This window comes from Mirounga leonina, unplaced genomic scaffold (genome assembly GCF_011800145.1).
Source record: "Mirounga leonina isolate KUSES-001 unplaced genomic scaffold, KU_Mleo_1.0 Mir_165, whole genome shotgun sequence".
NCBI classification, from domain to species: domain Eukaryota; kingdom Metazoa; phylum Chordata; class Mammalia; order Carnivora; family Phocidae; genus Mirounga; species Mirounga leonina.
Genome location: NW_023270415.1, coordinates 37,152,232 through 37,177,573, shown reverse-complemented (window position 1 = coordinate 37,177,573; position 25,342 = coordinate 37,152,232).

Genomic DNA, 25,342 nt, shown 5'->3' with positions numbered 1-25,342 from the left:
AGAGCTTTCTTCATTTTATGTACTCCAATACCATTGAAAAGAACAGGAGCAAACTCATTCTGATCGTAACTTAGCTGTTTTTTAATTTTATTTTTACAATGCATAATCTCTAGGAAAGCCATCGCCATTGATCATCTGGCACTTACATATTTTGCTATCTCCTGTTGTAATTAGTGTGCTGACTTCAATAACAGTAATAGGATCTTGTTATATGGTGGTATAAAGCCTTAAATTTTTTTTTTAAGATTTTATTTATTTATTTGACAGAGAGAGACACAGCGAAAGAGGGAACACAAGCAGGCGGAGTGGGAGAGGGAGAAGCAGGCTCCCCGCAGAGCAGGGAGCCCGATGCAGGACTCGATCCCAGGACCCTGGGATCATGACCTGAGCTGAAGGCAGTCGCTTAACCAATTGAGCCACCCAGGCGCCCAAGCCTTAAATTTTTTTGATTGATGTTTTTACTTACTGCTACTATTTTGAAATACTTGTAACAGTTTATTACATTTTTTATCTTACCATTGACCACTCTTGCTATAGATAAGCTCTAAATCAAAAGCAGAAAGAAATACAGGCTGTGTTATCTGTATCATGTTTAGAAATGCCTAGTTCCCTTATATTAATGTGTTATTCTCTATGACTCAAATTTCATGCTACAAATTTTTTTGCCATGTCCTGGACACAAACAATTTTATATTTTATAAATCTTGTCTCTTTTTCTTCAAAAGTAGGGTCTCCAGGTATTTTTTCCCATTATTTATAATTTATTTACTTGACCTAGTGTGTGTGTGTATTTATTTATCTATAAAGTGGTTGCAGAATTACTAACTCATACCCCAGTGAGAAACAAATTCACCAACTGGAGTACTGTGTTTGTATAGTTCTTTTATCTTTACTTTTATAGTCAAATCACTGTTTTGCAAACTTACTTAGGTCAGCTCCTTTCTTACCCACTCCCTCCTGTGTACTTATGTTATTCATACACTTAAATTCCTTTGTCACAGACTGCATTCTATTTTGGATTTCTCTTATATCTGGGCTGATTTTTAAAAATTTACATAGAGTAAAATTTACTCTTTGTGAAATACAGGTCCATGAAAGTTGACCAATGTATTCAGTCATGTATCCACCATGACAGTTCCCTAAAGAGCAGCCCTCTCATACTCAGAATTCCCTTATGCTGCCCCTTTGTAATTTACTTTCCCCTCATACTTCCTAAAACCCTAGAAGGCACTAATGTTTTCCATCTTTACAGTTTTGCTTTTTTCAGAATGTCATATAAATGGGAAAGAGACCCTATGTAGCCTTTCATTCAGCAAATACATTTAAGATTCTTCTATGTTGTTTCTTTAATCAATAGCTTATTTTTTTTTAATGCTGAGTAGTATTCCATTGCATGGATGTAACACAGTTTATTTATCCAGTGGCCCATTTTAAAAGACATCTTAGTTATTTCTGGTTTGGGGCATTCATGAATAAAGTTATTGTAAATATTCACATATTCATTCATATTTTTGCATGAGTATAAGTTTTCATTTCAGTAGGGTAGCTACCCCATAATAGCATTGCTAGGTCATATGGTAGGTGAATATAAACTTTATAAGAAACTTCCCATGGTTTTTCAAACTGGAAACCAACCAAAGTGACTGGGCCATTTTTCATTGTTGTTAGCAATATTTGAGAATGCATTCTCCACTGGTTTGAGAATATAGAATCCTGTTCCTCATAAATGAAGGTGATATGAAAATTAAATGTAAAAAAGAATGTAAAAATTGTAAATTGTGAAGGGTTACACAAATAAGTGATTATTATTCCAATTGGTCATTTTATCTTAATGTCCAAATGGACTGTGGCCATATGAGGATATGTCAACTGGCGAAGAGCCTGGTTTAATCAGAGTCAACCAGGAAGATAAAGATAAGTGCTTTAAACATCTGGCACGCTGTGTGTGAGAACCTCCTGTACAAGAATTTCCTGGAGCATGAGACACAGTCTACAAGTGGACAATGATTAGACTCTATGTAAAAATAGAACTCTGACCTACAATCTGTAGCAACCAGACTAATAAGCCAACCTACTATGTAGAATAACTAGTGAGGAAGTCAGATTAGTATCTGCATCAAACAGCCCAAGAAGCCAAATAATAATGCCTGTAAACAATTACCCCAAGTGTCCAGGACTTGATTAATAACTGACAATGTCCTAATTTTTGCCTCTGCTTCCTATTTAGGATTAATGAGAGAAAGCCAAATATGTACCTCTAACAAGTCATAATAGGATGCCCCATTTCTCCTTCACCTGCCTGCAGCTTCCCCATGCCGACAGTCTTCAATCTGGTCATATCTGATATCTTAGTCTTTGGGGCTGTTATAACAAAAATACCATAGGCTGGGTGGTTTAAACAATAAACATTTATTTCTCACATTTCAGGAGCCTGGGATCAAGGCTCTGACAGTTTCAGTGTCTGGTGAGAGCCTTGTTCATAGGCAGCCTTCTTTCTGTGTCCTAACATGGCAGAAGGGGTAAGAAAGCTTTTGAGGTTTCTTTCATAAGCACTCCATACACATGATCTAATTACCTCCCAAAAGCCCTAACTCCTAATACCATGACATTGGGAGTTGGGATTTCAACATCTGAATCTGGGTGGGAGTGAGGGTGGGTTCTGGGGTGGGGGAGGACACACAAAAATTCAGTCCATAGCATCTGAAGCCTTCCTTTCCCCCCACCCACTATAAAGGCTTTCTGCTTCTCTGCCTGTCTCTGCCAAATGCAAGAGATGGGGCTAACTCCCTTGTTATAACAAGCTCTGAATAAATAGCCTTTGCTTGCTCTCATTTGGTGTTCTTCGTTTATTTCCACAGGTGCTTTTTAAAAATTTATATTCCTAGTCCCTACTCCAGACCAGAATTACTGAAGGAGAGGCCCAGATGTCTGCATTTTAAAGAAGCTCCCCAGGGTGATTCTTTTGCAAATGAAATTTGAGAACTATTGCACCTAGTGCCACCCTACAGAACTTCCTCCTAGATTTTGCCTTGTTTAGTATTTTTTATAAATATTTGGATGAAGATATGGATGTGCTGATCAGATCTGTGATTGCCATAAAGGTAGGAAAGATAGTTAATGTGGTAGACATCAGAAGCCAAATGAATTTTGATCTAAAAACCTGGAAATATGGCTGAAATTTAAGAAGATTATATTTCATAGGAGCTCATGTGACACTGTTTAGAGTTTAATTTTATGTCTATATATCTCTGTAATATGCATTTCTGTGTACATATGTATATGCAGAGGCTGGGCAGTGTTTAATTCATGGACCTACATATGAAAATGACCTATAGAAGTGAGTTGGCAGAGCTTTTAAAATTTAGTATAATGAACAGGTTTATAATTGCAAAATTTATTAAAAGAATTAATAATTTCATTGTATCCTGTGCTCATTCAATGATCTGGAGTACTCTGCCTAGCTTGGGCTCCATATTTTAAGAAAAAACTGTGTCTAAAGAATAGTGTTCAAAATAGCTCAAACAACTGATGGTATTTACTCACCATTTAAAAGAATGTTACCTGAGATTCAAACTTCTGTTATTTAGCCACAATTCAGAATTTTGCATTCATATCAATTGTCCATTCCTTTGTGATAGTTCTGTAAAACGTTCTAAAGAGATTTCACTTACATTCTATCCTCAAGAGAGTTTAAAATGAATTTTATACAATCATGTAATTCTACAGGTAGGATGTGAATATATAAAAAAATTTAATGTGCATTTTTAATGTGAAAATATTCAGGATTTTATCAGATTGACAGCAGGAGACTTAGTTGTGCATCTGTTATAGCTCTGACGCTTTTCGTTCAATAGCCAAATGAGTCTTACAATAGAGGTTTTGAATTTTCAAACTTGCCTACTTTCTAAGGTTAAAATATATACATATATATGCAACCTGCTATTTGGTTTTTATATTATTTCATTCTCTCATTCATTCTCTCATTTATTCATTTTTGCATTCATGCTTCTGTTCAATGAATACAAAGCACTTCCTCTTGTGTGTGCTATGCAATGACTAGCAAGCTATAGGCAATTCACGAAAGAGGATTCAGTTGAATGAGGAACGCAAGACATTCAACCACATGATTGGCACATGATGGGGGGGAGGGCTCTTCACATGTACGGTATCATTTTGACTTCTCTTTAGTCTAACCCTATGTGTCCAATGTAGTAGGCTAGCCACATATGTCTATTGAGTACTTGAAATGTATCTACTTCAGACTGAGATAAGCTGTAAGCACCAGATTTTGAGGACTTAGTACCAAAATAAATAAATAAATAATCTCATTGATGTTTTATATTGATTGCATGTTGAAATTATAATATTTTAATATATTGGGTTAAAATAAAATATAAAATTACTTTTTTTCTGTTTCTCTCTACTTCTTAAAATCTGGATCCTAGAAAATTTAAAATTACAAATGTAGCTCTTAATATGCTATTTTTAATGCTTCTCATTTTAAGACAACATTAATGTTTATGAGCTCAGGCTTGGGTATTAAAGGTAGATTCATGTTTACATCTCAGCTCCCCTGTTCGCTAGGGCAGTGGTGAGACTTAACTGGGAGTCTGATAACAAATAACAATAAAGGTAAAGATCATTAATGCTTAAGGAAGCATTTACCAAATGCCAGACCCAACTAAATGCTTTCCATACATTAATTTGTTTAGTTCTTACAAGATCCTTCAGGTAGTTACTATTATTATTTCCTTTTTACAGATGAGGAAACTGAATCACAAAGAGATTATGGGAAAATACGTTAAAGTGCTTAGAACAGAAGCTGGTAATTATTTTATTGTAATCATTTTGTTATATTCCCATTCCTGGGCTGAGCAGGATGTTGAGAATAGTGGCTGAGGTGACACTCCTGGGATGGCAGGAGGTAACATCAGTTCACAGACTGACAAGGTGTGTAGATAGGAAAGGTTTGATTAAGAATTTGATGCGGTAAATGTCGTATTTAACAAATGCCGCAACAGTGGTTTTCAAAGGGGGTAATTTTGCATGGTATATCTGACAATGTGGAAACGTGTCTGTTGTCAAAACTAAGGGGGTTCTACTGGCACCTAGTGGGTAGAGACCAGGGATGGTGCTAAACTCCTGTGATGCACAAGATAGCGCCTGACGAGAGAACATGATCTAGCCCCAAATGTCAGTAGTGTTGAGGTTGAGAAATCCTGCGCAACAACGGTAAGAAAAAGAAAGGATGACAGCAGGGACAGAACGATGGAAGGAAGGGAGGGAAGAAGGAAGGAAGGAATGAAGGAAGGGAGAGAAGTAAGAAAAAGTTAATATACATTAATTTTTTCCAGTTTTGTTCATGGCTTTCCTGGAAAGATGACAACAAAGCAGTATTCTGAATAACACTAATATAAACCACAGCAAAAGTTTACAGATTTATAATTTTGGTATAATCCTTAGCAAAGTTAGAGTAGGGGCAGTGAGGCAGGCTCATCTCCAGTGACTTTTTCACTCCCTGTGGAGTGATAACCCTGGGGCCATTTATTCCTGGCCAATGGCAGGCTAATAAGACAATCAGTTCATCTGATCTTGTGGTCTTTTTTTTTTTTTTTCCTATGTGTTAAGCAGTACATCATCAACCAATCTCTCTTACCTCAAAAACTGTTTTTCTGAGTATAATTTTGAAGATTTCTTCAATGCAGAATTAGGCTACCTGTCTTTGATTTAGATGAGATTTGGGGAGTAAACTGTGGACTGGAAAGAGAGTGATACAGGGTTTTGGTTATGAATTATTAGTTTATCCCTATTTAGTGAGTTTTGCATAATGACTTCAAGTGATGACTATATCCTGGGGCTGGAAGGTCATCTCCTTCTGAAGTCAGACACCTGAAAGCAAAAATGGTCCCGAAACAATTTCTCAAAGAAGTCCCAAATAAGGCTGTTTTGGCTTTGAGGGAGTGCCTAAGAACTTTATAAAATGGGAAAATTTAAACACTAGGGAAAATTCATTGTTTATAATGTTTAAAATTATATATTCTATAATCTTTTTAGCAATGAAACTCTTCCCATAAATGGTAATTTATGAGTGCTATTTTAAGAGCAGATCATTGTATTGGTTTTTCTCTATATGTACAACTCTAATTGAAAATAGGAATCAACTGTATTAAAAGACATGGATTTTCTATTGGCTTATTGTTCAGATGTCACAGACTTCACCTCTATAAATATGAAGCTCTATACAAAACTGAAAATAAATAGAAACTGCCATCCTGTTTTACTAGGATGCTTTTCTAATGTTAAGCACAGGTGTGTAATATATTTAAAGGCCAGTCATGAGGCTGAGATGTGGAATGAAGTCCACCACACATGGCAGATTTTTTGTGGAAAAACTTAGCAGTGGCACCAAAGAATAAACACAGTGAGTAAGTAAACACATTATGAGTCATTTATACTTTGGAATAATAAGCAGAGGTTGCTCTGTATGCCCTGACACAAGTAAAAATTTCAAGAGATTGTTAAATTGAAAACCACAAGTTGCAGGGCAACTTGTAAAGATGATTTATTTATGAAAAAAAAAAAAAAACCCGAAGATACATATGTATAAGTATACACATATATATGCAAATGTATACAATAGGAATAGAACAAAAGCCTGAACACAAAGCATGGACAGTGGAGAGGGAGAGGACTTGGAGTTGTGGGTATGAAGTGCAAGAAACCTCTGAATTTATTGTGAATATATCTGTTTTTATTTGAATTTTTTATATAAGAATATAATCATGTATTACTGACATTAAATAGTGAAAAATTTTATTAATAGCAATGAAAACATCTTCTTTTTGTTTTCTTCATCTCCCATGTCTGGTTTTAGTTTAGGAAGGCAGACACACACACACACACACACACACGGTGATGGGTATTAAAGAGGGTACATACTGGGGCACCTGGGTGGCTCAGATGCTTGGGCATCTGCCATCAGCTCAGGTCATGATCCCAGGGTCCTGGGATTGAGCCCCGCATAGAGCTCTCTGCTCCTTGGGAGCCTGCTTCTCCCTCTGCCTCTGATTCTCCCCCCGGCTCACGCTCTCTCTCTCTCTCTCTGTATCTGTGCATCTTGAATGAATTAAAAAAAAAAAAAAAAGAGGGTACATACTGCATGGAGCACTGGATGTTATACGCAAACAATGAATCATGGAACACTACATCAAAAACTAATAATGTATGGTGATTAACATAACATAATAAAAAAAGAGTGAAAAAAAGATAATATTAATTTCATCATTATATCCATGTCAGAAACTGAGAAGTATGGTATAAATAAAAATTTAAAAAAAAAGAAAAAAAAAAGAAATTACAGCTCTCCTGGAAATCTTCATTTGCTCCTTGGAAACTTTGAATGCAAAGTTGTTTGGGATGCATTCTTCAATCAGCCTTGTGAGGAAGGAGCTTCTGCTTGCATAGGGAACATATTTAGAAGAAATAATTTTGTTTTTGCTTTTGTTTCTGCATGAAGTGTGAGGATGGGAAAGTGCACTAGAACAGATTTAACAATCTGGGAAGCTGGCACAACTGCAATCAATTTTGAGAACAATGAGACTTAAAGTGTTGCAGTATTATGGTTTACCCTGTCTTTTATTCAGTCCTGTGTGGCCTGACTTCACCATTCCCTCAGAGGACCTTGGGACTAAGAACTTTGGACTTGGGCTCTGGTGCTCCCCATGCCCAAAAGGCTTGTTTGCTGACTCCTGAAGTTGGTGATATTTTGTTTGTGAACCTGGCAAATAAAAGACCATGGAGAGTACTCAGTCATAAGACAGGGTTTCTTCAGATGACTTTCAAGTCATCTGAAAAAAAAGTACTATATTCTTGCTAGGTGGACAAGTTACTGCTCTTAGAGACTTAGCTCTTTATATATTTATGTCTGTCATAAATTTATGGCTTTTAAGCTTAGCCCTGGTAAGAGTGCACAAGATTCTCTGCACTGAGAGGTTACCCTCCTCCCTTCCCTGTCCATACAGAGAAGAAAAGAGCCCTGCTGTTGTTTCTTAAATTCTCTGTGGGAGATGGACAAGTGGGGTTAGTGGAACAGCAATGGGAGAGGAACTAAAACCTGTATTCCTGCTTTAGTTATATGATCATGGATATATTTACCTAACCTCTCTGAGTCTCAATTTCCTCTTCTTTAAGGTGGGATGAGTAACTCCTTTGCTTATCTCACAGGATACTGGGGAAATAAATGCGATCTGTGTGGACACACTTTATAAGGAGGGGCTCCTTTTGTGTATCTCAACTGAATTCAACAGATTGCTTTGTAATTATTCCTTTTGAGTTGTATCTCCCACTGAATTTTAAGATTAGAGGTTATACCTTATATAGTATGTTTGCATCCTTAGTCTGGCACATAATAACCATTTAGTAAATGTTTCCTGAAAGATTGCCAATTATTGGAATATAATTTAGTGGAGCCTCAAAGTTGAGGAGTATAAAACTCCAATGAAACAATTTTGGAGTAGGACCATTTAATTTTTTCCAAAGGGAGTACAGGAGGACTAATTTCTTTTTCTACAGGATTTCTTACTTCTTAAGAGAACTTGGCATAATATGACCTGATTGTGGTGAAAGAGGAATATAAAATTATTACCTTAGTTTATTTGTATTTATTTAGCTCAGTTGATTGTAGCGCTTTCCAGTGCTTTTCACATCATGGTGTGCATAGAAAATGACAATGTTTGTATGACACACAGAGCACTTACAGAATTTCTATATAGTGCCAAAGGATGTGGACTCTGCATGCCCTGCACTCCTCCCAGCCATCCTGAGGATTAAGGAAGAACCAGAACCCGTATTTTGTCACTTGGACGGCAAAGCAGTTAAGAAACTCCAGGTTAGAGCATATGCTGGATTACAGTGTCCCATCAAATTCATGTCCACATAGAGCCTCAGAATTTGGAAACAAGGTCTTCGCAGATTTAATTAGTTAATCATAGGGCAAACTCTACATGATGGCAGAGACTATCAGAGATTTGAGTGATGTATCTACAAAAGAGGGAATACCAAGAATTGCTGGCAACCATTGGAAGCTAACAAGAGGCATGAAACAGATTCACCCTCACCCTCCTTCCTCCAGAAGGAAGCAAATTTGCCACTACCTTGATTTTGTACTTCTGGCCTCTAGAATTATGAGAAAAAAAAAATCTGTTGTTTTAAAGCCACATAGTTTATGGTAATTTGTTATGGCAGCCCTAAGAAGCTAATATAGAGCATAATACAAAATAATCCAAGGTTATGGATATTTTTTGGTTTTGGGTTTTTTGTTTTTTTTTTTGATCATGGATATTTTTTGAAATGCAAGACCAAGTTTGCCAATGTCTGCCTGGTCATGCACCAATAACAGAAGAATCCATGGTTCCCTCACATTACAATAATGTATAAAATACATTTCATCTGACACACAACAGGATCTATGGTATAAACCTAGTAGTGTTGTAAAAATGCCTTAGATAATTGTTTCTCAAAGTCTGGTTTTCAAAACAGCAACAACAGTAGCATCTGGGAACAAGTTTAGAAAGAAAAATTCTTGGCCCCTCCTAGACCTACCAAATCAGAACGTGAAGGTAGGGCCCAGCAGTCTGCAGTTTAAAAAGCTCTCCAGGGGATTCTAAGTTTTGACCCCCTTGGAAAATTGTCATACCTTTTGGAATAGAGAGAGATTGAACTCAAATTTTCTGACACAAAAGATGGGAGCATTTTTAAGTGGTGGGGTGAGTTAGTAGAAAAGTATTGCTGGATATTAGGTGGAAGTTGGTCAATGTGACTAGACCATCTGTATGTGCTACATGGTACTTAGTGGAAATTAGGCTCCCTCCTTCCCAAAGAGACTGGGATAGGAAGGCACTACCTAATTTGATGATTATGTTTCAAAGGGATAGTTCCCACGTTCTTAAGGAACACATTCCTGGAATGTGAAACTGAGGAGAGGCTGGGAGAAAATTATTTACATCTCAAAATGGCAGAATAGGAATTCACAATTGTAAATTTTCTAAAGTAAATTATCTAAGAAAAGGGAGGTCAAAGAAAGTCAGGAAGAAACCAGCCTAAGCTGAGGGGAAATTAAGGTGATCTTGGTCAGTTGCCCTTTGACTTTTTTCCCCCACATGCACATTCAAATCAACTTGTCAAGATGTAAAAACGCCCTGTTGGAGTTTTTATTAAAATTCTTGACATTGTAATCTTAATTTAGGAAGTACTGATTTTTTTTTTTTTTCATCAGGGGACATGGTCTTCCATTTTTTCAAGTCTCTTTTCATATTAATATTTTTCAGTAAATTTTGATGATATGTTTCATTTCTGTCCTATGCAATTCTAATAAACTCTATTCCTAGATACTCAATATTTGAGGCATAGTATTTTTTTTCATTATATTTTTCTCAAAGGTCATTCTGGAAAATTATTTATTTTTTTGTTACTTTTATTGAACTCTTTTAATTTGTAAATATTTCCATTAATTATCTTGAATTTCCTAGGGAAATAATGATGCCTGAAAACATGGCATAATGACATTCCATTTCAATGTTATGTCTTTTATCTTACAGGTGAAACAGGAGTAGAGAGATTCAACTTGTTGATTTCTAGTAAGTGATAGATCTGAGATTTTAATCATTCCCTTCTTCCAGAGTGGTTGCTTATGCTATACTCACACTCAACTGTTCTTTAGGCTTTATTTTTGCAGATACATTTATTAGTTCTCTAAGTTTTTATGTCATTGTGTATGTTAGATTCAATATATGTAGGTGGCTCTTTGAAAAAGAAACACAACACGAAGTATATGTATCTTGTCAGTGAATCCTGATAATTGATTAGAAGCAACAACAGAAAAGGATATAATTGTTTCACTCAAATAGCCTAGTGGTTTGTTGGGTATATTGTTAGGTATTTGATGATTGATTAATACATCACCTGTCTCCAATCCCCACATCTGCTGCCGGATTTTCAAAAATTTGTGGAAAGGTGCAATTATATAACTATAAATGCACATGAAATTAATACATTGTTAATAAATATTAAAACCTTTATAATATAGGTTATGGGAGGATTGAACAGAAATATTCAGCTTGTCTTCAGGTTGCTTTAATATTTTATGTAGGCTGGTTGCCATGATGACTAGTTGGCTACAACTATGCTGTTATGCTTTAAATATCATGGAAATGTACATCTGCCTGGGTTTTCCTTTTTCCTTTGTTGCTTTGTTTCTAAAGTGCTGAGTTCTGCTAAAAGTTTTGGATTGAAATCAAATCTGGAAAGCTTTGGCAATGTTGCTGAAATGATATCCAGTATATTATCCTTTAATGAAACAAGTATAGAGGGCTGATTGATTTATAGAGCAATTTTTTGCATCTTTACCTGTCTTGATTGTATACAAAATGTTTTTTATTCTGTTTTGAAAAAAACATTTTAATTTTGATATGTTTATTTCGAAGTCTGATATCTTAGTTGGCAACAGGATTAAATCCTACAAAAGTTTTTATGCACAATTCTTCTGAAACCCAAGAAGATGTTTATTAATTTTCAGATACTTTAATTGTATTGTCTAAATATGACATTTAACTAAAATATACTTCTTTTGCTTGACTATCTGCTCTGTAAGAACAAAACTGGGTTTTCTATTGCTTAATCTAATTTAAACTGATGAGGCCATAATCATTTTTTTAAAGCATATGTTAAAAAATTCTTCCAGACTCACAAAATATGCCCATCATAGTGATGCTTTATATTGCATTTTAGAGTTTAATTTTTAAACTAGAGTGTAATTGCAAATGAATGTTATTCCCAGAATGAAATTGTAAGAACCACCTTTTTATCTAGCCTGTTCCTTAACTTGCTGGCATGGTTGGAATTTTTAACACTGACCATGTGGCTTTGATGAGTCTCTAAAATATAATACTGCAATTTGGAAAAGACAAGGTAGTTCTTTTCACAGCATCTGCTGAGTAACCCTTGTCTCTGACAACTCACTGAATAAATATTACAATTAATAGAAACCTTAAGCAGTCAATACACACATCTGGGTTTTGGTCCTATCTACCTTCATATTTTAGGTGAGCCTAGAAAAGAGCCAACTGAAATCTGTGTTAATACAGCTCTCAGGAACTGTTTTGGTTGATTTCCCGAAGTCAGTCAGAATCAGGTCAATGAAAGAGCAAAGTCAAACCAACAATTTGTCTTCAAGCAAACCTTACAAGAGCAATCCCGATCCTGAACCTTTTTCCCTTTATATCTGGTTGGACTTTAGATCTAGCCTTGGGATAACCTTATATCTGTACTGAAGACGATTAGAATTTCTTTCTAGACTGTGAATGCATCTAAGAAGGTTGTACCAGACACTGCATCATGCATATTACATATCTGTGATCTAATTTAACCCACACACAGCCCAGTAAGTCATGTATTATTACCATTTCATTGATAAGTAAACAAGTTCAATGAAGTTGACAGACTTGCCTAATATCACATGTGAGAAATGACAGAGACGTGATTTGAACCAAAGCTGTGCACTCTTTTCCTATGTCATATCAGAACTTTGACTACTTGTTTCTACTCTGTAACTAAACATCCAGTAGGTGACTTTCTTACTTTTTACAATTATAAAATAAAATTAAAGCCTGTGAATGATTTAAAAGAAAAATACGTTTAAATCTGTCTGTCAACTAAAGATATTGATTGGCATCATTCAGAAACCTTGTCAGAATGTTCACAATTCTAATGTCTGAGTCACTGCCAAGAATAAAAACATGAGTTTCAGGTTTAATCTCTATGGGTATCACAATATAGCCTCTAGATCAAATTAATGAATAATGGCAAAATAGGCACTTTATTTCATACTGTATAAAAATAAAACACATTCCTAAAGGGTCAGCAGTGCCATTTGTTATAGGCAATAGCTTCCAAAGATTTCATATTTCAACCATTATTTATTGAAAACATGCAATTTCTTGTGTATGTTAAGTGAACAAAGGTCCTTAAAAAAAATCTTCTCCTATGAACTATTCCCTCAAATTTTACCTTGAAAGCTGGCAACTTTCCTCTCAACCAGAATATACTTAGAGAACTTTTGAGAACAGATAACTCACACTGCAGAATCTGTGCAACTCTCTCGGGAAGATAATTTTACTGCTTACTAACCATCTGAATTGCATCATTGGTGAGCTAAATGGACATCAATATATTTTTCTGAATTCTCACACATTTTTGTAAAGGAACGGACATCACAAGGGTTGTAAGCTGATTATTTTGCATCCTTTCAAAGTCATTGTGTCTTTGTACAGTCTAGGTACACGGCATCATGAGTGACTTAAATACTCACTAGTCATTGAACTCTATTTGCCAAACATGTGAATGATTTTAGCCAACAGCATGTCAGGTATTTTATTTATTCATTGGTTACATTTGTGGGTTATTGATAACATTTAACATCTTATTTACTTTCTTTGTTTTTTGTAATGATCTTTCAAAGATCAACTCTGAGAGACATGCATGGGTTGATTGTTAGTTGAGTTTTAGATTCATATTCAGTTGTGGGGCGGTTGAGGGTAAGCTTGTGTGTGCAGAGGGCTATGGATAGGTTGGGTTAAGGTCATGTGTTAAGCTTTAGTTGATATTTCACTTATTCTCTTATTTTTTTTCACCATTTATTATAGCATAATCTCAGAACATATTCTAATTTCTCCAAATATAAGAAGAAAACCTGACCAAATGAACTGTTTTTTGTTAAGACTGGAGGAAGTTTATTAGGAGAGATGGATCGACAAATTTGAGTTTGTTTCTTTGAAAGAAACTATTTAATTGAACAGTTACCTTCTCCCCTTAGCAAACACTTCCTGATCATCTCTACCTTTTATCAAGGTTCCAGCAATTTTATGGCACTCATTGAACTACAAGGCACTGTTTTACTTGAGCATTTTGTGTGATAATGCTACTTCTTGAAAATGAGGCTTCCTCTTACAAAAAATTTTTTTGTTTTGATAGTTACCAATATAACAAGTGTATTATAAGAATAAAATGCTGTATGAAAGAGTTATAACACTCTATTGATATTTGACATCTTTGTTGATAAATGCTAAAAGGGGAAAAAAATCCTACCTTTTATCCATAAGAGAAAAGATAATATAGTATCATCCATCTCTAATATAAGATTACAAGTGAGGCATTACTTTTATTTTGGATCTTTAATAAAAGCATTTTCTGGAGAGATGTTAAAGATAGAATTTGTTTTGAACATCTGTGTAAAGGAATTTATGAAAGTAAAAGAAATCCAACTATTTGTATACATGGGCATTTCTATTCAGAAATACACTATGTAATCCCTGCACTAAAAGCATAATAGATGTCAAGGTAAGTGGAACAGTGGGAACAGAGGTAAGAACCCAGTGGATCCTAAATTTAGGTCACTATAGTTCTAGAAATCAGCTCTTCTCTGGATGTTTTTCTCCACTTCATTAAAAATATACTTATGACTTTACTTTTAAATATTGTTTATTGTTGATTTCTGCTAACACACTTGGGAAAGAGGCAAAAGACTGTCTAAAGATGACAAAATCATCTCTTTCATTCAATTTGTCTTCAACATAAACAAAAAAAGTAATTTTTCTTTAAACTGAGAGTGCTGGAGATTCTTTTCAAACATGGTTTCAACAATAAGCAAGGGCTATCTCAGTCCTTTATGAAGTTGGTATCATCAGGAAGTTTACTGACATTTTTCTACTTGCCAAATGCCAAGAAAACACTAAACACCCTGTCACTATCCAAATCCTACGGCTGCTATTTAAAATAAGCAATGGACAAAGAATTGCTACTCTCATGGGGTGTGTGCTGGAGAAGATCCAAGAACAGCAACTGACTGTTCCTGATTACACTTGTTACAGAATTGGCTATTTCACACCTAGGGAAAACTAATTTTAACATTACCTTTCATTGAACAATATCCCTGAGAGGGTGCTGGCAATAATTAAAGGAGGTCTTCAATTGTACCCACGTTTAAGTGTATGTGAAAACTATACCCCATAGGTCTTGCTGCACCTATGGATTTGCTGTAGGGAAAAGAAAGGAATGGTATGAACATTTGGGGGCCTTTTGGGAGTGGAACAAAGGAAGGTATAGATGTTGTGTAAACATTTCAGAGTAAGGAGACAATTTAGTTGAATAGTTAACTTCATAGCTTTGAAATTAAGCAGACTGAATCCCAGGACTACTATATTTTAATTTATGAACTTGTACGAGTTAATTACTCTCTCATAGTCTCAGTTTTTGCACCTGTGAAATGACCTTATAATAGTTACCTGTCTTATAGGAATGTGATAAATATAAATGAGGTTGTTTATATGAAGCACTTACACAGAGATGACTCTCCAGTGCTATCATCATCATCATCACCATTGAGACATCTAGAAATTTATTTTGAATGCTAGATTCAAGAAGGGTAAATGCCATTTTTGTAACCTCAGTTCATAGACTACCAGAAACATATTCTATTTTAGGTTCTTGATTTTAGTAAATATACTTGTCAGATGTATATCGATTCTTGACTTTGACTATCATATTGTACTCTAGCTGGTCTGTCATTTTAAATAAGTAACTCTAGAAAACAACAAAAGGGATACTTTCATTCAAACCAAATGAGGATTAAGTAGAAAATATTTACATCATTTATGAGTTATATTTTATGTATTAATACAACTGAATGTATATATTTGTCTTGTACATATTTCTTTCTTTCTTTTTTTTTTTTGAAACAAAATGATTGAAACCTGAAGGCAACTCTTCTGGTGATTTTTTTAGAGACTTAGGCTAAATAGGAAGGTTTGGGAATAGGCAGACCTTTTGGCACATCTCAAATAATGCCACTTCATTAGTCACCTTTTTGTTTATACCTATAATATTAGATGGAAATACAGCAGAGGTGAGATAGGGGTGCAGAGTTTCTAATTCCTTCTTCATTTTTGGAACTCAGTATGTTTCATGTTTTACAGCTTTAAGCCTTGATATCTACAAATCATGCTCAAAAGTTTTACTTCTTATAAGGAAATAATGAAATAAGGATGGAATAATGATCACAGTTGAAAGCAAAGCATAAACATTATTTCTCTAGCAAAAACATTCTCAACTTTTGTATCTTCAACTTGTTTGCTGTGTAATGGTTGCCTAACTAGTTTTTTTTTTTTTAGGACAAACGACTTGAACTTTCATATTGGTTTTGATATTTAGTAATTTGCCTTATATTCTCTTTATTTTAATAAAATATATTTTAATTACAGAATCATATTTGAGTTAATCATCTCTCCTCTCTAGAAATACCCTGTAAAATAACCTCTTTTTTAAATTATAGAAGTATAAAAGGTCTAAGATAGATTTCATGTCAATAGGGCATGGAGAGCTGGGAAAACTCCCTTTCCACTTCAACCATAGATTAGGTTGATCATTAGACCACAATAATATAGAAGTAGTGTTGAATGAGAGATCAGAGTTAAAGTATTGTAAGATCTTTCAATTATTCAGGAAGAGAATAGAGATATTGATTAACCCTAAATCTTGTTAAGTATCCATGTTAAAAATTTAAAGTTAGCTATTTAAAGAATAGAAATAGAGTGCATAAAATTATTCAGAAATTAGATTACATAAGAAAGAAAATTACATTATATAATGCACAAGATATATATATAAAGGAATATAATTCAGAAATACTAAGAATTTAGAAATTTAAAAAAAGATTTGCTAGGCAAATTCTAAGCAAAAGAAAGCTAGTGTGTGAATATTATTATTAGACAAAATACAATTTAATGCAAAACCATTAACAGCATGGTGTCAGCACATGACAAAGGAAACATTTCACCACAAATATAAAACAATGATACTCTTATGTGCAAAGACAACATAGTCTCAAACATAAAAAACAAATATTTATTTCATTGCAAGGAAAAAAATTGAATATTTTGTAATTATACTAGAGGGTTTTTATATTCTTCTCTCATTGGGCAAAAATTAGTACAGGAACTGAAGATTTGAAGAACTCATTATAAAACAATGTAAGAGATATATATGAAACCTATTAATTGAAAACATACTCTTCAACAGCACATATGAATCATTTACAATTATTTTTCACATACTAGATCTCAAAGGATGTCTTTAGGAATTCAGAAGAAAATAGAAATGTTCAATATCATAAAGTGAATTTGAAAAAATAAAATGAATGAAAAAGAAAATTAAAAATAACTCATTATGTCATTATCCAGACATAAGTATTATTAATATCTGACATGTAGATATCAATACTTTTATGCAATTTGTGGCAGAGGCAGCTAAATGTTCCCAGATTTGATTCTTCTCTTCCTTGTTTCTCTTTAGAAATAGACCACCACTCTCCTTGCAGATTTTAAGAGGGACATGGCTACCCAAGTTTTGACTACATTTTTCTGCTCCCCTTGTAGTTTTCCATCAGTGTGAATAATGTGGGTTAGTGATGAGGTAGTTTCAGCCATGCAGATCCTAGTTAGGAATCTGTGAACCCCTGAAAACAGCCTGCAACAGTGAAGACGTGTGTGTGTGTGTGTGTGTACGCATGTAAGCAAACACATGCGTATTTCTCTGAGGTGAAGGTTCATAACTTAATTATTAAATCTGTGAACTACTATTTCAAGAGAAAAAAATAAAATCTGTGCCCTAGAGGATCATGAATTATCAAGACAGAAGAAATATCTGAGTTCCTGGAGGACTTCATGGGGATCAGGTGACAGCATGTCCTGGTTCATATGGATGTTACATGAGTGAAAAATAAGTCTCGGGGCGCCTGGGTGGCTCAGTTGTTAAGCGTCTGCCTTCAGCTCAGGTCATGATCCCAGGGTCCTGGGATCGAGCCCCACATTGGGCTCCCTGCTCAGCGGGAAGCCTGCTTCTCCCTTTCCCACTCCCCCTGCTTGTGTTCCCTCTCTCGCTGTGTCTCTGTCAAATTAAAAAAAAAAAAAAAAAAAAGCCTCTATCTTCTTTAAGTTATTGTGTTTTGCGGTTTCGTTGTTATGGCACTTTGGTTTGTACCTAACAAATAGAGAATTATTTTATTGTATTGTATTTCTTAATTTAATTTAATTTAAAATATGATCATGAAGCTATATTTTAGAATCTGATTTTAAAATTAGCATAACATCAACAGTTTTCTATGGCATTACATTGTTTTACATCATTTTGCATACTGTTCTGTGTATCTGTATCTAGATAGGCCATAATTTAAAGATTCCACTTTTGTTAGAAACATAGGCTGTTCCTAATTTTTCTCTGTGGTAAACAGAGTTTATTGCTGAGTTTATAAAACATTGCTGAGTTGCTAAATCATTGTTCACATTTGTGGTTGTTTCTTTAGATTAAATATGTAGAAACAAAACGGCATTTTGATGTATTTAAGGCCTGTTGCTATCTTTATTACATATTAATATTACTGAAGAATCTGTCACATAGCTAGTTTCATTTAATGCTGTCAACTAGTTTTGTTCTAATGTATGCCCAGATGCTCACACCACTTCAGCAGTTCATCTGAATTTAACTGAAAAGTAGCACAAGAATCCTAACTACAAAGCACAATAATTTCCCTACCAACTCTGAAGGGTGAAGTCACAACATTTTGTCTAAGAAATGAATTAATGTCATTTTCTTGATCCAAAATATTATCTAATATCCTGATTACCTTATTTTACTATTTTGTATTTAAAGTTAAGATTCTCATTTATCATGGAATTTCTTAGAGATATAATTAAGATAAAAAAGAAATATAATTATTTCTCTGCTAAAGGAGAATATTTAGGCAAAAACCATAAACCTTAGAGTTTTAGTCCCTTTTAGGATTAATTGTTAAATATCAGAAGAATAAATTTGTTAGAACATATTTAGTTTAGAAAAACATATCTTCCTTAACTTCACATTAAAGAAGAAAAATCACAAGAGAAAAATGCTCCCAAACAGCTTGAAGTTTCTTTCAAATTTTTAAAAAATAAGTAATTATTTTTTCAGCTTTTCTTTTTTAATTAAGTTAGTTGTGCTTCTTTTGAGATGAAACCCTAACAAGAAATAATTACTGCATTTCAATAATTTTTAAGGCAACAGTTTCTTATCTTAAATAAAGTATTATATCTGAGGAATCACTCTGTATTTTTATAAATTTGAATGTGAGTATGGGAAAAAGGAATTGAGATATATTGACTCAAAGTACACATTGAGAGAACAGAATTACTCCTTTTTGTTATTTATAGTCTTCAACAGTAAATAGGTACCAGTGACCTTCACAGCAATCCCATCAAAAATAGATTTAAAATGATGTATTTAGGAATCATACAGATTTATTTTTTGCAGTGTTTTTTGTTTTGTTTTGTTTTGTTGGTTGGCATGGAAAATGGGAACTGTACTAAGTTGTTTAATAATAATGAAAACAGTTGAAATTGAATCCTAAATTTAAAAATCTGGTTAATAATCCATTCATCAATTCAATCGTTTATTCATGGAATAACTGACAACTGGGCAAAGCATTGTCCTGTAGAAGAGATAGTGTACAAACATAACTATAGTTTAGGGTAGAAATGATGAGTTTAACACATATGTGGAAGAGAATAGTTCCCACTGAGGGAAATAGGTAAGTGTTTGTAATATGTTTTGATAGGTAGCATTTGACTACTCCAGAAGTTGGAAAGGCAAACAGAATGTACAAAAAATATTTTTGAAAGGAAGAGTAGGAACTACATGGGGACACTGAGTTGCTCAGGCAAAGTGCCTTGGTTCAGGCTGCTGTCACAGAATACCATAGACTGGGTGTTTTATAAACAACAGAAATTTATTTCTCAGTTTTGGAAGCTGGAAATCCAAGATTGGTGTGCTAGCACAGTCAGGTCCTGGTGAGAGTCCTCTCCGGGTTGTAGACTGCTGACTTCTGGTTGTATCCTCACATGGTGGACAGTAGAGAGAGAAGGCAAGCTCTCTCATGACTTACACGGATACTAACCCAAACCTCATGGCCTTACCTAATCTTAATTTTCTCCCAAAAGACCCACCCCCTAATACCATCACATTGGAGGTAGGGCTTCAGTATATGAATCTGGGGGGCAACACAAACATTCAACTCATAACATGAGGGAAATGTTGCAGATGTGAGAAGAGTAGTGAAAAACGAATTTGGGGAGAAAAAAAAAAAAAGATATTGGGCCAGATTGCAGAGGACATGATTTTTAGGTTAAGGATTCTGGCTAAGAAATTCTAGGAAACTCAGAAATTGTATCCTGGCATATTTTGCTGAAAAACAAAACAAACAAACCAAAACACAAGAAAGAATATTTTACATTTATTCTTATGCTTAGCCTATTGTTAGGTTTCTAAATTATGACATACCAGTGGGACAAAGATTGATCTTAAACACAATATCCATGATACGGAAAATGAAGCTGTCAAATAACAGGATTCCAATTTTAAATTAAACCTGATTGAAGGAAAGATGGCAAAATACATGGAAGGAAGGAACTGAAATGAAGACATTTATGGGAAATTTTGATAACTATAAATATCAAATATTTTTAACACTTATTATATGTTAGGATTTGTGCATGATACTGATAGAGCTATTTAAAAAAAATTTAAGTATGATTTTCCTTATGCATATAATCCCCAATTACAGGGGTCATTCTGAAATAAGATTGGAAATTAGATAATCACTCAGCAACAAATGGCAGAAAGAGTATGGAGTTTGGTGTACTGACTTGGAGTTTAGGCTATAGCTCTTGCACAAAATTGTATAATCTGTGAAAGTTACTGAGACTTTCAGTTCTTCATTTACATTATCCTTATACTTATCTTTATACCCTTACAATAGGGCAAAGACTCCCTGTTCTACCTACCTCCTGTGTCATTGGCACTCTCCAATGCAGTAATGCAAGTGAAAATGAATTTATCTCATTATTCTTGTTTCCCTAAGATTCTCTACTCTCCCTAATTACATATCTTGGGTTCTAGTTCTTGATCTTTTTGTCATATAGTTTACACAAACTTTCTTGAAAATCTTCCATTTAAATATTGAAGACTGAGAAGTCTTAAAGTTCTGGGAAAGAAAATTGTGGTGGTAAAATTTCAGGCACCTTAAAGGAGTAAGTCACTTCACTTTCTGGGCTTTAAGCTCTCCACCTATATGATTAAAGAATTTGCAAACTGATTGCCCAGAAAAATCACCTAATGAGCTTTCAAAGCTATAAATTCCTGGGCCCCATCCCAGATCTATCAAATCAGAATCATAGAAAATAATCATGGAAGATAGGAACATTTAAAATGAGTAATGAAAAAGCTGGAGTTCTAATCATAATCAGAGGCATAGATTTTGTCTATAAGACACTAGACTTCCACAGTGCCAATTTTTTTTTTTAAGATTTTACTTATTTATTTGACAGAGAGACACAGTGAGAGAGGGAACACAAGCGGGGGAGTGGGAGAGGGAGAAGCAGGCTTCCCACGGAACAGGGAGCCCCATGCGGGGCTCAATCCCAGGACCCCGGGATCATGACCTGAGCCAAAGGCAGACGCTCAACGACTGAGCCATCCAGGCGCCCCTCACAGTGCCAATTTTTAAAAGCTTTCTAGATTATCTGATGCACTGTTCTAAATTCTTTTTTCTGAGTCTCACTTAAGACTGCAATGCCTAACTTCAAATGGAAACTAGACTGTTGTCTGGTACACATCGTACACTGTAGTGGCATCTTGAGTAAGAAGAATAGTGATGATATTCACAGCAACAAGAAAAACAGTAACACATTTGATTAGTTTAATGTGGCTAACTTTGGGAGAATGATATGACATCAAATTAGTTACATTATAACCCCTTGATTGATAAGACCGAATGGAGGAACATATTAGACTTGACTTTAAAGGGCCCATTACGCTGCTCCTCAAGTATAATTCTGAGATTTGGGTGGCTTCTATTAGTGATTTGGGAATTTTAGCCTACCTATATCTTAATTATAATGTTTAATGGTAAGTGATATTGTGATATCGTAAGAAATATACATTTGGTCTTCATTCCTAATTCTTGACTTTGAGCTCCTAAGAACTTTAGAATGTCCTTATTGACGGGATGAGAGGGGCATCCTTTGTTATTCATAATAAGCCCCTTTCAACCATACCTGAGTCCATGTTAATAAGGTGACTCTGGGTGGGTTGCTAGATACCTTTAGGATGGAGCCTGATTGCCAGAGCAGCCAACCATGTGAGTAGTGTTAAAGCTTTAATCTCCACCCACCTGACCTCCATGGAGAAGAGAGGCTGAAGATTGAGTTAATCACCAATGGCCAATAATTTACTCCATCATCCCTATGTAATGGAAACTCCATAGAAACCCTAAACTACAGGATTTGGAGAGCTTCTGGATTGGTGAGCACAAGGAGGTGCTGAAATGGTGGTGCCCCTAGGAAGGGCATAATAGCTCTGGGCCTGTTGCCCTGTACATCTCTTCTATTTGGCTGTTCGTGAGTTGTATCCTTTGTAATAAACTAGTAAGTAAACGTGTTTTTTTTTTTTTTTTTTTTAGTTCTGTGAGCCTTTCTAGCAAGCTATGGAACCTGAGAAGGAGGTTATGGGGATTCCTGGTTTATAACCAGTTGGTCAGAAGTACAAAAGGTCCAGGATATACGATTAATATCTGAAGTGGGGTACCATCTTGTGGGACTGAGCTCTTAACCTATGGGGTCTGCTTTAACTCTAGGTGGTGTCAGAATTGAACTGAATTATAGAACAACCAGCTGGTATCTGCAGAATTGGAAAATTGGTTGATTTGGGCTCAACCCACCTATGTGATCATATAGGTGGAGAGCTTAAAGCCCAGAAGTTTGGTGTCAGAAATGATGTGAGCTGGGCGCCTGGGTGGCTCAGTTGGTTAAGCGGCTGCCTTCTGCTCAGGTCATGATCCTGGAGTCCCAGGATCAAGTCCCGTATCGGGCTCCCTGCTCGGCTGGGAGTCTGCTTCTCCCTCTGACCCTCCCCCCACTCATGTGCTCTCTCTCTCTCTCTCATTCTCTCTCTCAAATAAATAAATAAAATCTTAAAAAAAAAAAAAGAAATGCTTGAGTAGAAATAGATCTTAAGAGTTATAAATAAAAGACTTGAGACAATGGAAAATACAGAGCCAAAATCATTATTTGGTGCTATAGAACATAAATTTAGCCTTTAGAGAATTCAGGTTATTAAGAAACAGTGACCTTTAAAGGATTATGCAGACATAGCCAAAATGTGTAGACATTAGTCCTGATACTAGGTATTACCAACTAGCAAGTATGGCTCTTTTTTTTTTTTTTTTTTACTTCCAGGTTTACTTTAAATTTTAAAAAAGGAAAAGTAAAAGGCATTTTAAAAGGTAATAAAATTTAGCTCTAATTGGGTTTCTGGTTAGAATAACAGCATTAGAACAGCAGAGTTTATTTTTTTTCATTGATTTTATTCATTTTGGATTCAAAAAAGAATTGATGTGATAGAAGTGCTTTACTGGATATTTGTTAGTTAGAAATGGTGGTGAGCTTATGCCTGAAATGAATATTACAAAGCTTGGGGAAATATTTTAATTTTGAAATTTCAGTTGGGTTCCATGATTACCTCAGGCACTTTTTCATCTGAGTATAGCATTAAGGGTGCTACTCCCAGAACATACTGATGATAAAGTAAAATCACTCCACTCATTAAAGGAAAAGAAGTGCAGATGGCCATTATTAATGATGAGGATAGGGGAAAATAATCATGAAAGCTCTGAAGCTTAAAAATAAGTATTAAAATAGTTGTACTACTAATCATACCAGAGAATAGATGATATCCACATAAACCAAACTTCAGATTAAGAATAGAACAAAACAAAATCTGTTGTCAATATGGTATTTTGACTAAATCATAACCATCTGAGTAATTGACTGACTGTCATTTTCCTGATAATTCCAAATAAGTGAGTTTGATTTAAGAACAACTACAATCACTTTATAACTTATGTGTAAAAAAAAAATGAATATCTACTAATTTCATTTTGCACAAATGTCAGGTTTAACTGGAATCCTTCAGAGGAAATTAACATAAAAATATAAAAATTTTTAATAGATAATTTTAGGTTGAATTAATTTTGAGAAAAGGAACTAAGCCAAATGACCCATATTTCTTGGCCACAGTACTTTTACTAATATCTAGGAAACTTATTAAAACAAAACCTAACAAAGAACAATAACAAAAACAATCCACATTATTTTCCCAGCTCGGTAAATGTATTTGCCATTATTATTATTTTAAAAATCATATTTGCCATTTTATATGTACAGTGTTTCTGTCAGCATTGTCTGGACAAGGTAACCCAAATTCCCACTGTTTTAATGCATATTTGCACAGTCAGTTGGTGTTCTCACAGAACCATGAACTTGCATATTAGGCCCTAAAAATATCCAGATGCGAAGCCATAAAAATGTTGAAACATTAGGGGAACAGAGGAAGCTTTTATTTTATAAATGTAATTAGAACAAGCTGACTTTACCCCAAAAGGCACAAAGACGACTTTGTAATAATATAAAAATAAATAAAATTTTAAAATAACAAAGGGGGGGAAATTTATTCCTTTTATCATTGACCTTTCTTTGAAAGTAAAATATAGTACATCAACTCATCAATAGAAACATAGGTAAATTTGCAATATTATGTAATATTGTAAATGGAGACTTTGCCCACCCCCCATTTGAAAGTGTGGTAGAGTTTTAAACCAAGCCAATAAAAAAATTCAGAACATGAGCTGACATTTTCATTTAGGATGCACAATTCTTTAAAAGAAAGGCAAAATGCCAGCAGGAAAAGCAATCATTAATGCCTTTCTTGCTCTAAATTCTCTCCTTCCTGGGTGGGAACATACAAATGGGAATCACTCTCATAAAAAGGCTTAAGAAATCACTAACTTTCAGTTAACCTCTTGAATAGGATTTAGTTCACTCTGCCCTGAAGTTAGCGGCCTCTGGGATACCACCCTACTGAATGGCTCTGTGATGTCGCCATATTACAGTACTTCTCCAAGTATAGTCCCTAGACCAGGAACATCAACATCCCCAGGGACTTACTAGAAATGCAGATTCTTAGCTCTGCCCTAGACCTACTGAATCAAGAACTCTGGCGCTGGGGCCCTGCAGTGTGAGGCTTAAGGCCCATTCAGGTGATTCTGATGATGCTCAAGTTTGAGAACAGCCGTTCTAAGTCATGTTACGGAAGATAACAGGTGAAGGTCCAGAATGATTACAGGGTTAATTAATTCTTTTGGCCAGAA